The 9,614-nt window shown below is 37.2% G+C and overlaps 1 non-coding gene across 1 annotated transcript; it reads right to left on the bottom strand.

The window, feature by feature from the left end:
- Positions 1 to 4,184: 4,184 nt before the first annotated feature.
- LOC111765357 (small nucleolar RNA U13) lies at positions 4,185 to 4,287 on the bottom strand. Its single transcript, XR_002797730.1, has one exon. It is a non-coding gene; the product is annotated as a small nucleolar RNA U13 (small nucleolar RNA).
- Between the last annotated feature and the right edge of the window lie 5,327 nt (positions 4,288 to 9,614).

Below are 9,614 nucleotides of genomic sequence, written 5' to 3'. Positions count from 1 at the left end.
ACCTAAATATGAAAATTTGTAGCATTTATCTATCATAGTGAGACCTGAAGGCAGTAATGACTTTATCAGTGAAAAATGGGATGGTAGGCCATAAGATACAGTGGCAAAACAACTACTTAAAATATCAACTGCAGTTACCTGGAATATAGAGCCTAAGGGAAGCAAAATTGGGGCAGTCCAAGTGACTTTTCAAAAAGAATGACGATGTATACCACAAGTATTGTGGAGCAAAGTGGCAACTTTTGCTCCCATTGAGATTCAAGAAAGGAAATGGTAAGATCAGGATTTTAAATCCTCAGCTCAAGGCAGAGAACTAAACTATAACATGTATGTCTGGCCTGAAATAATCTTTTCTCTCTTATAGCCTCAAGACTGATGTATCAAAAAATCAGACTTCAAATTTGGGCTTGCAGTTTGCAGAATCACAATGCATGTTAAACTAACAATTTCACCAAGTTTCTTCTGTAAAAGATAAGACATTGATTTGTGTATCTGTCAGAATGCAACTAGAAAAAAAATAACCAAACTGTTCCAAGTACTTAAAACACAGGGGATTAAAAGCAGGGAGTGGGTTAATAGTTGAGGAAAGAGGCTAAGAAGCCATTTAGGGTGCCTATTACATGTCTCTCACTACCTGTGTGGTCTTATTGAAACTGCTCTGATCTCAGGCCATCACCACCTTTGGAGTAGGAATTGTACTAGACAATTACAATGTTCTACCAGCCTTCAATATTTATCCTCTTTGATGTACATTTCAGAGCTTCTTATTCAATCACAGCTCTGGTGTGCATGTAACATGATAATGGGTAGAATGGGCATATGCTCAGTAGACTTGTGGTTATCCTAAATCACCCTGGGCAAAAGGCTCCTCTAGTCAAAAATTTCCAATAAATACAAGGATGTGATTAGGGTAGATCTGTAGATTTCAAAATTTGCTAGAAGTGGTAGGTTGAATTTTGTATCCCAGTATGGAGAGGTAGCATGTTCTTAATCTATTCCTGTGGGTGTGAACTCATTGTAAATAGGACCTTTTGATGATGTTATTTTTAGTTAAGGTATGGTCCAGCTGAAAGTGGTTGGGCCTTAGTCCTATTACTGCAGGATTTATGAAGAGAAAGCCACATGGAGGAGAAGAAGTTGGAAGCCAAGAGAAGCTGCAAGAGAAAGGAGAGGACATTACCATGTGATGGGAAAGCCAAAGAACCCAAGGATTGCTGACCAACCAGAAGTCTACCGACCATGGGAGGGAGCAAGCCTTTTAGCCTCTGAAACCTCAGTCAATAAATTCCTGTAGTTAAGCCAACCCACTGCGTGGCATTTATCATAGCTGCCTGGAAACTAAGAAAGTAGCCATGGAATACTCTGTTCAAGGCAGTATTGTGTAGAATTATAAACAGATAAAAGCAGAGTTGCTCTGAATGAGCTGAAATATCTGGTCAGAAGAGACAGGAATGATTTTTCTTTGAGAATACTCCTCAAAAAGAAGTTAAAGCTGGAATATGATTATTTCATTTCGATTTATTCTTTTTTTATTTTTGTTTTTTATATTATTGTCTTTTCTAAAAAAAGATACATAGATCACATAAAATGTTATATTAAAAAACATGAGGTTCTGATATACTCCATTTCCTGCCCCCCCCCATCAGTGTGGCACATTCATTGCATTTGATGAATTCATTTTGGATCATTGCTACATTGCATGGATTATAGTTTACACTGTAGTTTATACTCTCCCCCAGTTCACTCAGTGGGTTATGGCAGGATATATAACATCTTGCATCTGCCTCTGCAATATCATTCAGGACAACGCTAAGTCCCGAAAATGCCCCCATATCACATCTCTTCCATCTCCCTGCCCTCAGCAACTCCTGTGGCCACTGTCTCCACATTAATGATGCAATTCCTTCCAATGTTAGAGTCACAATAATTCTATAGTAGAATACCAGTAAGTCCACACTAATCCATATTTTATTCCTCCATCCTGAGGACCCTGGGATGGCCATGTCCACTCCACCTCCAAATTGAGAGGGGGCTTAGATCCCACATGGCTGATGGATGGGATTCTCCTGCTTGCAGTTGTAGACACTCTCCATTCCCTGGTGTGGTGGTTGATCATCCTCATCTCCCTGTTAGCTGACCTGTGTAAGTCTAATGAACTGGAGAGTAGGTGCTACAACTCTGCTGAGGCTCAGGGCCCAGCAGGCATGTGGACAGTCCAGAGATTAAAGTCTCCATTTATTCTTGTATACAAATTTATTTAGTTTTGTCCAATAGTGAGAGTTTATCTTAACTTTTTATATTGACTTCATATTTCTGATATATAATTTTTCATAATACAGATGTATAAAGAAATGTCAGTTTGACAAAGGATATGTAAGCATTTATTGTTTTTGCCACATAAGGAAAATTCATCATTTTTTCATATATACTTTAAAATGTCTCCCACATTATAATGAGATTTAATATCCTGCTGTTACAACATCGCTACATTCATGAATGTAGGAAACCAAGCTTTTGGACTAATGAACTATCAAGGGAAGCACCTGTACTTCTCATTAGCTCTAAGTGGGCCCTCAGCTCTCAGCCACAGAAATATTTAACTGCAGACTGTGTCATCAAGCAACCAAATCCATTTTTTTTGAATATATTACTCATCATGAAATGGATATTCATTTTATACTTTATATAATTATACATTATTGTTATTCAAATCATTTCAGGTTTAGCCACTGGAAACCTTTCTGGTTGACTCTTGGGTCCCTTTGATACACCCCCACCCTTTTGTTTTTGAGCATGTCCTTACTTTCTGGAATTGCAAGATGTACCAGGCTCCTCTTGTGTATTCCCTGTGCTAGTTTGAAAATCATCCATTTCTCCAAGAAGCTCTGGTTCCTTTTTCATTAGAGAATGGTATAAGAAACCAAGATCTGAGTGCTGGGTTCATGATCTCTTTATGTAAGATATGACAAAAATAATTCCTGGCACTAGAATCAGTGTTAGTGGTGGGAACAAGAAAGCTTGAAGGAGGGATTCTCCAGTTTGCTAGAAGCTGTAGTACTGGAGTAAGTAGACTCATTCTGCAGTTAACCAAATTTCCAGTTATGAAATAATTCATAACAAATTTTCAACTGGTTGTGCCTTTTCAAAGTATAATTGTCTGGGCCTCATCCAAGTCATTCTGAATCATAATCCTCCTGAGCATGTGGATTTTGAGAGCTTCAACCTGATTATTTTGCTACATGCCCCAGGTTGAGAACTGCTTTAGGGGAAGCAGGAGACAAGGGGGTAGACAACTTGGGCTAAAGACCTCTTTTCTCCCTACTAATATTCTGGCTTCTCCTACTGCTACTATACTTGAGGCCTTGCTTCTTGCTGGATTTATAAATAATAAAAATAAATTACCAATAAATAAATATATAAAGAGAAAGGCATGGAGGAATATAATTAGAAGTAAAATACTGAGCAGAGATAAAAATGTAACAACCAAAAATTTTAAGAAAGGAAATAAGTTTTTAAAACTTAAGAAATTATTAAAGGGAATAGATCTTTTATATATATATATATAATTTTGAGAATGTTTAAACATACATCAAAGTATACTGAACCCCTATTGACTCATCAATAAGATTCAACAATTACCAATATACCTTTCCTTGGTTTTTCCTTTAAGAGCAATTCTTAAATACCATGTCACATGATCTCTTTATATTTGTGCATGCAAATCTCTAAAACTTGGGCACATATTCTTACCTAAACTATACTATGTAATTATCAACCTCACAAAATTAATACTAATTTTTGTGTCATCTCTTCTCTAGTTCATGGCCATATTTCTGCTATTACATAAAAACGTCTTTTTGTAGTTTTAAATTTGAATTCAAACACAGTTACAACTTGGTTATATCTCATCTCTTTTAATATACTGAACTCTCTCTCTTACCCCTCCTTTTCTTCCTATCATTCACTTTTTGAAAAATAAGTTAGTTTTTTTATGGAATGCTCCACATTTTGGATTTCTAACAATGCTATTTAATTTTTTCCAAAAGTTTTTGTAATTTTGTAATCTGAAACTTTTAAAGACTTGATTAGATTCAGGTTCAACTTTTGGGGCAAGAACATATCACAGCTGGTGCACTGTCCCTCACCTTGCACCATATCAGAAGGTCCACTTTTTTTTTTTTTCACGTCAGATGGGTAATGCACCAACCTCGTAACAAGGTTTGAGGGAGGCACATCTCACACAAATGCATGAATACCCATTCATCATGCTTATGAACCACAAAGAATGGAGGCCCACTATTAACCATGCTAAGGAAAAGGATTCTGTGGACTCAGATGGTGACAGTTTGATTCCTTCATTTTAAGATTTCCAATCTATTTTTAAGATGAACATTATTAAAATAAGGAATAAAAAAAAGATTTAAAACAAGAGAAGCAGAGGGAAAGACCAAATTAAATAAAAAGTTTAAAAAGCCCTCAAATGTCAGAAAGATAAAAACAAAATTAAAGCCAGTACATAAAAGCTTAAATAAAGATAAAAAGGAAATGGAAATAGTTTTAAAAAATATGAAAATGAAGATAAATAAATACTTTCCCTTAAAATAGGTAGACTGAAGAATTTAAGGAAAGGAATAAACCAAAGGTAAGAAGCAGAATGCTGAATTTATTTTTTAATTGTAAGGGGAAAATAGAAACATAAGCAATAATCACCAGCTCTATGCCAGAGACAATGAAGTAAATGACAGTGATATGCTAAGGAGACATACCACAGAGTATAATCATGTTCAGGCAAGATACCCAACAGGAAAAAGAAGGGAGAAGAAGGGAGAGTGAGAGTGGAAGTGATAAAGAAATGTACATACAGTCTGGCCCCTGAATAAACCATGCTGTGATTCTCTAAATTCACCTCTCACCCTCTCACAGCAGGGTTGGGAAATTCCACTCTCTAGTTTGGTTTCAAATGTCATGCCCATCCATGCCAAAGACATTACTATTCAATTAAAAACAAACAATACAAATGAGAGCCAATTTTTGACCCCTGAGCTAGAGATGGCTAATGACCCATTGTGGAAATAGCCTGAAAGATAATGGAGTGTGGCAGAATGAACATGAATCTTAGAATCTGGGTTCAAATACCAGCTTTCTCTTTTGCTCTGGGACTTGGCATGTCAGTTATACTTGCTGCACCTTAGTTTTTCATCTATAAAATGGGGTGATAACACTCATCTTGAAGAATTTATGACTGGGAAGTGGATTTGGCTCAACAAATAGAGCGTCCACCTACCATATGGGAGGCCCAGGGTTCAGACCCAGGGCATTCCAGCCCATGTAGTGAGCTGGCCCACATGCAGTGCTGATGCACGCAAGGAGTGCCATGCCATCCAGGGGTGTGGGGAGCCCCACGTGCAAGGAGTGCACCCTGCAAGGAGAGCTGCCCCACGCAAAAAAAGCGCAGCCTGCCCAGGAGTGGCGCCGCACACGCGGAGAGCTGATGCAGCAAGATGACACAACAAAAAGAGACACAGATTCCCGGTGCCGCTGACAAGAACACAAGCAGACAAAGAAGAACACACAGTGAATGGACACAGAGAGCAGACAACAGGGGTGGGAGCAGGGAGAAGGGGAGAGAAATAAAAATAATGAATCTTTAAAAACAAAACAATTTATGACAGTTGGTGATGATGTGTATAAAGTGCACCAGCAGAGAGCATAGAAACAAGAAGATTCTCAATACATGGTAGGTAGTACAATACGTCTTTTAAAGATGTGTCTGCTTAGTAAAGAATTAGGCAGTCTACTGTTGTTTCTACAGAAAAGCCCTGCTGATTGATGCCTACTTATCATAAAAGGAAAAATATAGAGTGGATGGAGAGTCACTCTGTGTGTGTGTGTGTGGGGGGAGGTTTTTTATCATATGATCATTTTTAATCAATACACAACATGGCCAGGGGCATGTATGAAATGAAATTTCATGCAGTGTTTTTCATCATTTATATTACTGGAGTGAATGGGAAGTGACACTACAAACTCGGTTCAAAAGAATCCCTGGTTGATATAAATAAATAGTAAGGATATTTCATTTCCCCCCTCTCATTCTAGAGGAAAAATAAAAGATGGATAGCTAAATAGGTCCAGGGGAGAAATTCTATGAAGGTTTTGAAACATGTGTACTACATTGCATTGTACAGATTTAGAAACTTAATTAAATCCAAATAAAATCATTTGTTTAGATTTGATGCTTGTAATGTGACCAAAAACATACCTAAATTTGAGTACAACACACAGATCAAGTGATATTTTAGTTCCTGACAGATATTGGAACCTGTGCCCTTTGCAGGTTGATTTTCACTTGACTTAAAAATTATATTTGTGGGAAACAGATGTGGCTCGACCAATTAGGCTCCCTTCTACCATAAAGGAGGTCCAGGGTTCAATGCCCAGGGCCTCCTGGTGAGGGCAAGCTGGCCCATGCTACAAGCTGGCCAATGCCGAGTGCTGGCCCACGCGGGAATGGCACCCCGTGCAGGAGTGCCAGCGCAGCAAGATGACAAAACAAGAGACACAGAGGAGAGAATATAAGAAGACATAGCAGAACAGGGAGTTGGGGTGGTGCAAGAGAGTAATAACCTCTCTCCCACTCCAGAAGGTCCCAGGATTGGTTCTCGGAGTCACCTAATGAGAATACAAGCAGACACAGAAGAACACACAGCAAATGGACACAAAGAGCAGACAACAGTGGGGGGAGGGAATAAATCTTTTAAAAATTATATTTGTATGTATATATGTATTTTCATACATGTCTATATCCCAGTTATTTTATTCACACATTATAGCTTTCTATTTTCTGTACCTTAGACAAGTGTGCACGATTTGAACACGCTAAATTTATACACTCTGTGGTTAAGAAATTTGATATGATAGCTTTTTGTTATTGTTTTTAATTTGCATAGTTTTATTTTCAATAGCAGAGTGAAAATTTCAGATCTAAGGTTGATTTCTTCCCCTTTTCAAGAAATTATTTGTGCAATTATCTATTTAATAAAGAAGTGAGTTTTTAATGAGAGTATGGACTTCCAGTCTAAAAAATGATGGACCGAACTATGACTAACTTATGAGCTCTCTTGAAATTCTTTAGTATATTGTACCATTTATTCCTTGCTAACAGTGTGTACTGTGCTGTGAGCAGAAGGGATAGAGGGAAGGGAATAGACATCTTTGTCCCCTGGTTGCTGTGTCACGGAATGTCACCTGGCTGTTTTTTTTTTTTCTGTTGTTTTTTTTTATAGTAGTTGTGGTTATTTCACTTATGTAGAGCTTGCATTGCCCTATTGGTTACTCATAACAAGATTGTAAACACCCATTCACAAGCCTGAGCTGTATATGTGAAAGTCTGAGAGTAGGGGACACTGCAGTGGCTGGCGGGAATGGCATTTACAGGGAGATCTTACGCAATCAGAGAAAAAGCTGTAATAAGCAAATAAAAGCAGCAGTGGATGATTGATATTTGGGGTCATTTGCAGTAACTGAGAAAATGCAAAACTCTTCTCTGTAAGACAGCTCACACCTCCCTGCTGGGGAGAGTGCAGATAACAGTGTGGAAGCCTTCAGAGACAGGGGGCAGTGACAGTGTATCCCTGACAGGAAACTTGGAGATGTTGCCAATCCCTGACTCACCATCCTTGTAGGTATTGATCAAACAATAGCATTATGACCATTTTTGTTTCACTTTAATTTCCTTGTAATCCCTAATAAGATAAAAGTCACTGAGTGACTTCTAAATTGAGGCACTGGGAATAAAGAGCTGTAATAATGAACCAAGTTTTCTGATCACTGTAGTATACTGTTCTTTTAAAACATGGTGCAGGCTTCAGGGTGAAAGGGTGAAATATATACACAGTATATATGAGGCTGAATACTTCTCTTTGGTCCAACGGAAAATGACACATAAGAAAAACTTCTGAATTGCATGGCCTTTGGCATAAGCATATCTATCACAAAATACCTTTTTTTTTCATGTAAATATTGATTTCACTGTACAGGTTTTGCCAAGAGTTAAAATCCTAATATACATTTTAAATTATAGAGAAAGGACAACACATACTTACTGTATCTTAATTCCTCACACTGCCAATTAAGAAATTCTGCCCTACAGTATGAACATTTCCTTGAATTTTCACTACAAATCACTATTAATAAGGTAATAGAGCAGAAAAATTAGAAGGGAGTTCATTTGACTTTTTCCCCTAAAGGCTGGCTTTAGTGGGAACAATTTATCCACATTTCAATTCTAACACATGGTGAATGATAAATGAACTCTACTGCATAAAGGAGGTGACATTGCTTATACCACAAGTTGCTAATTTTTTTAGCTAAGTTCATAGCTCAGTGTTTGTGCCCCTATAAGGAATATATAGTTATGTGAAACCCACTCTAAAGAACCCAATTTCAGGACACAATTCAAAAGAGGCAAAAAGCAATTGTCTGAGAGGCACAAGACGGGCCAGGAAGCTGCTTTCCTGTTTTGGTTTTTCTGTGTCCTGTCTCCTTCGGCTTGTTCTATACAGGAAGAGCAATAAGAAATCTATTTTACTTTGCTTTCATCACCAAATTCAATGGCTGCAGGACCAGAGACAGTGAAAAAGATATTTGCCCTGAAGCTGAAAGCTGAACGTGTGAAGAAAACACATTTCCCTCATCGCTTCCTCCCAGATCTGTCTGCACTCTCCTCTGTATTATTTGAAGAATAGGCTCCTTATTCAGACAACCTCCTGTATGATCCCGCATAGCAATGGCTATCTCCCTGATGGGTGACAAACGTTGAATTGATATTGCTAAGAGGGAGTGCTCCAGTCAGAAGGAAAAATACTTATATTCTTTTACAGTTGCCAGGAGAAAAGTCAATTTATTGTCACTGGTTTCTTTTTGAACTTGGGAAACAGGGTGATTAAATCCCGCAATTTATGTTAGAGATGACTACATCTGCTAAGAAAAGGATGAAGTAAGAAATATCAAACTTAATGAAAAGAAAATAGAAAAGGAGTTGACCCTCAGAGTTCAAGTATTACAAATAGGAAACAGTCTAGGGAAAGTGTTTATAATTTAATTTGAGTATTACAAACTATGTTTTTTTCTGGGTAAGCTAATATTAACCTAAAACATTAAGCATCATTTAGCATTAGGGTTAAAGCCTATTTTGGATAATAGAAGAATTACTAATACTCACTTGCTAATATGAGAAAAAGATGGAAAGAAATCTGTAGTCATTTGTTTTCTAGAATATAACTTTCAGTAAAAATACTTACTATGGAAAAGTCAACAAAGAGGGATCAATTTCATTTCTGATGTTGGTAATAAACACACTAGAGAAAAAAAATTATTATAAGGCACCAAGAATAACATTGTATACCTCTCTGTTGTAATTATTGAAAATGTTTAGCCAATGAAAAGAATAGGAACTTCTCACTTGATGATATAATGATGACAATGTTATTGATTATAAAAATGAAAGGACCTAAAGTGAAATACATTAGAATATTAGGACATTCTACAAATGACTTCTAATGTTGTAAGAGAAAAGAAAAGCAAAACAAAACAAAAAACGACAACCACCTACA

The sequence above is a fragment of the Dasypus novemcinctus genome, chromosome 4 (genome assembly GCF_030445035.2).
Source record: "Dasypus novemcinctus isolate mDasNov1 chromosome 4, mDasNov1.1.hap2, whole genome shotgun sequence".
Lineage (NCBI taxonomy): Eukaryota > Metazoa > Chordata > Mammalia > Cingulata > Dasypodidae > Dasypus > Dasypus novemcinctus.
This window is presented reverse-complemented; position numbering and strand designations above follow the sequence as displayed.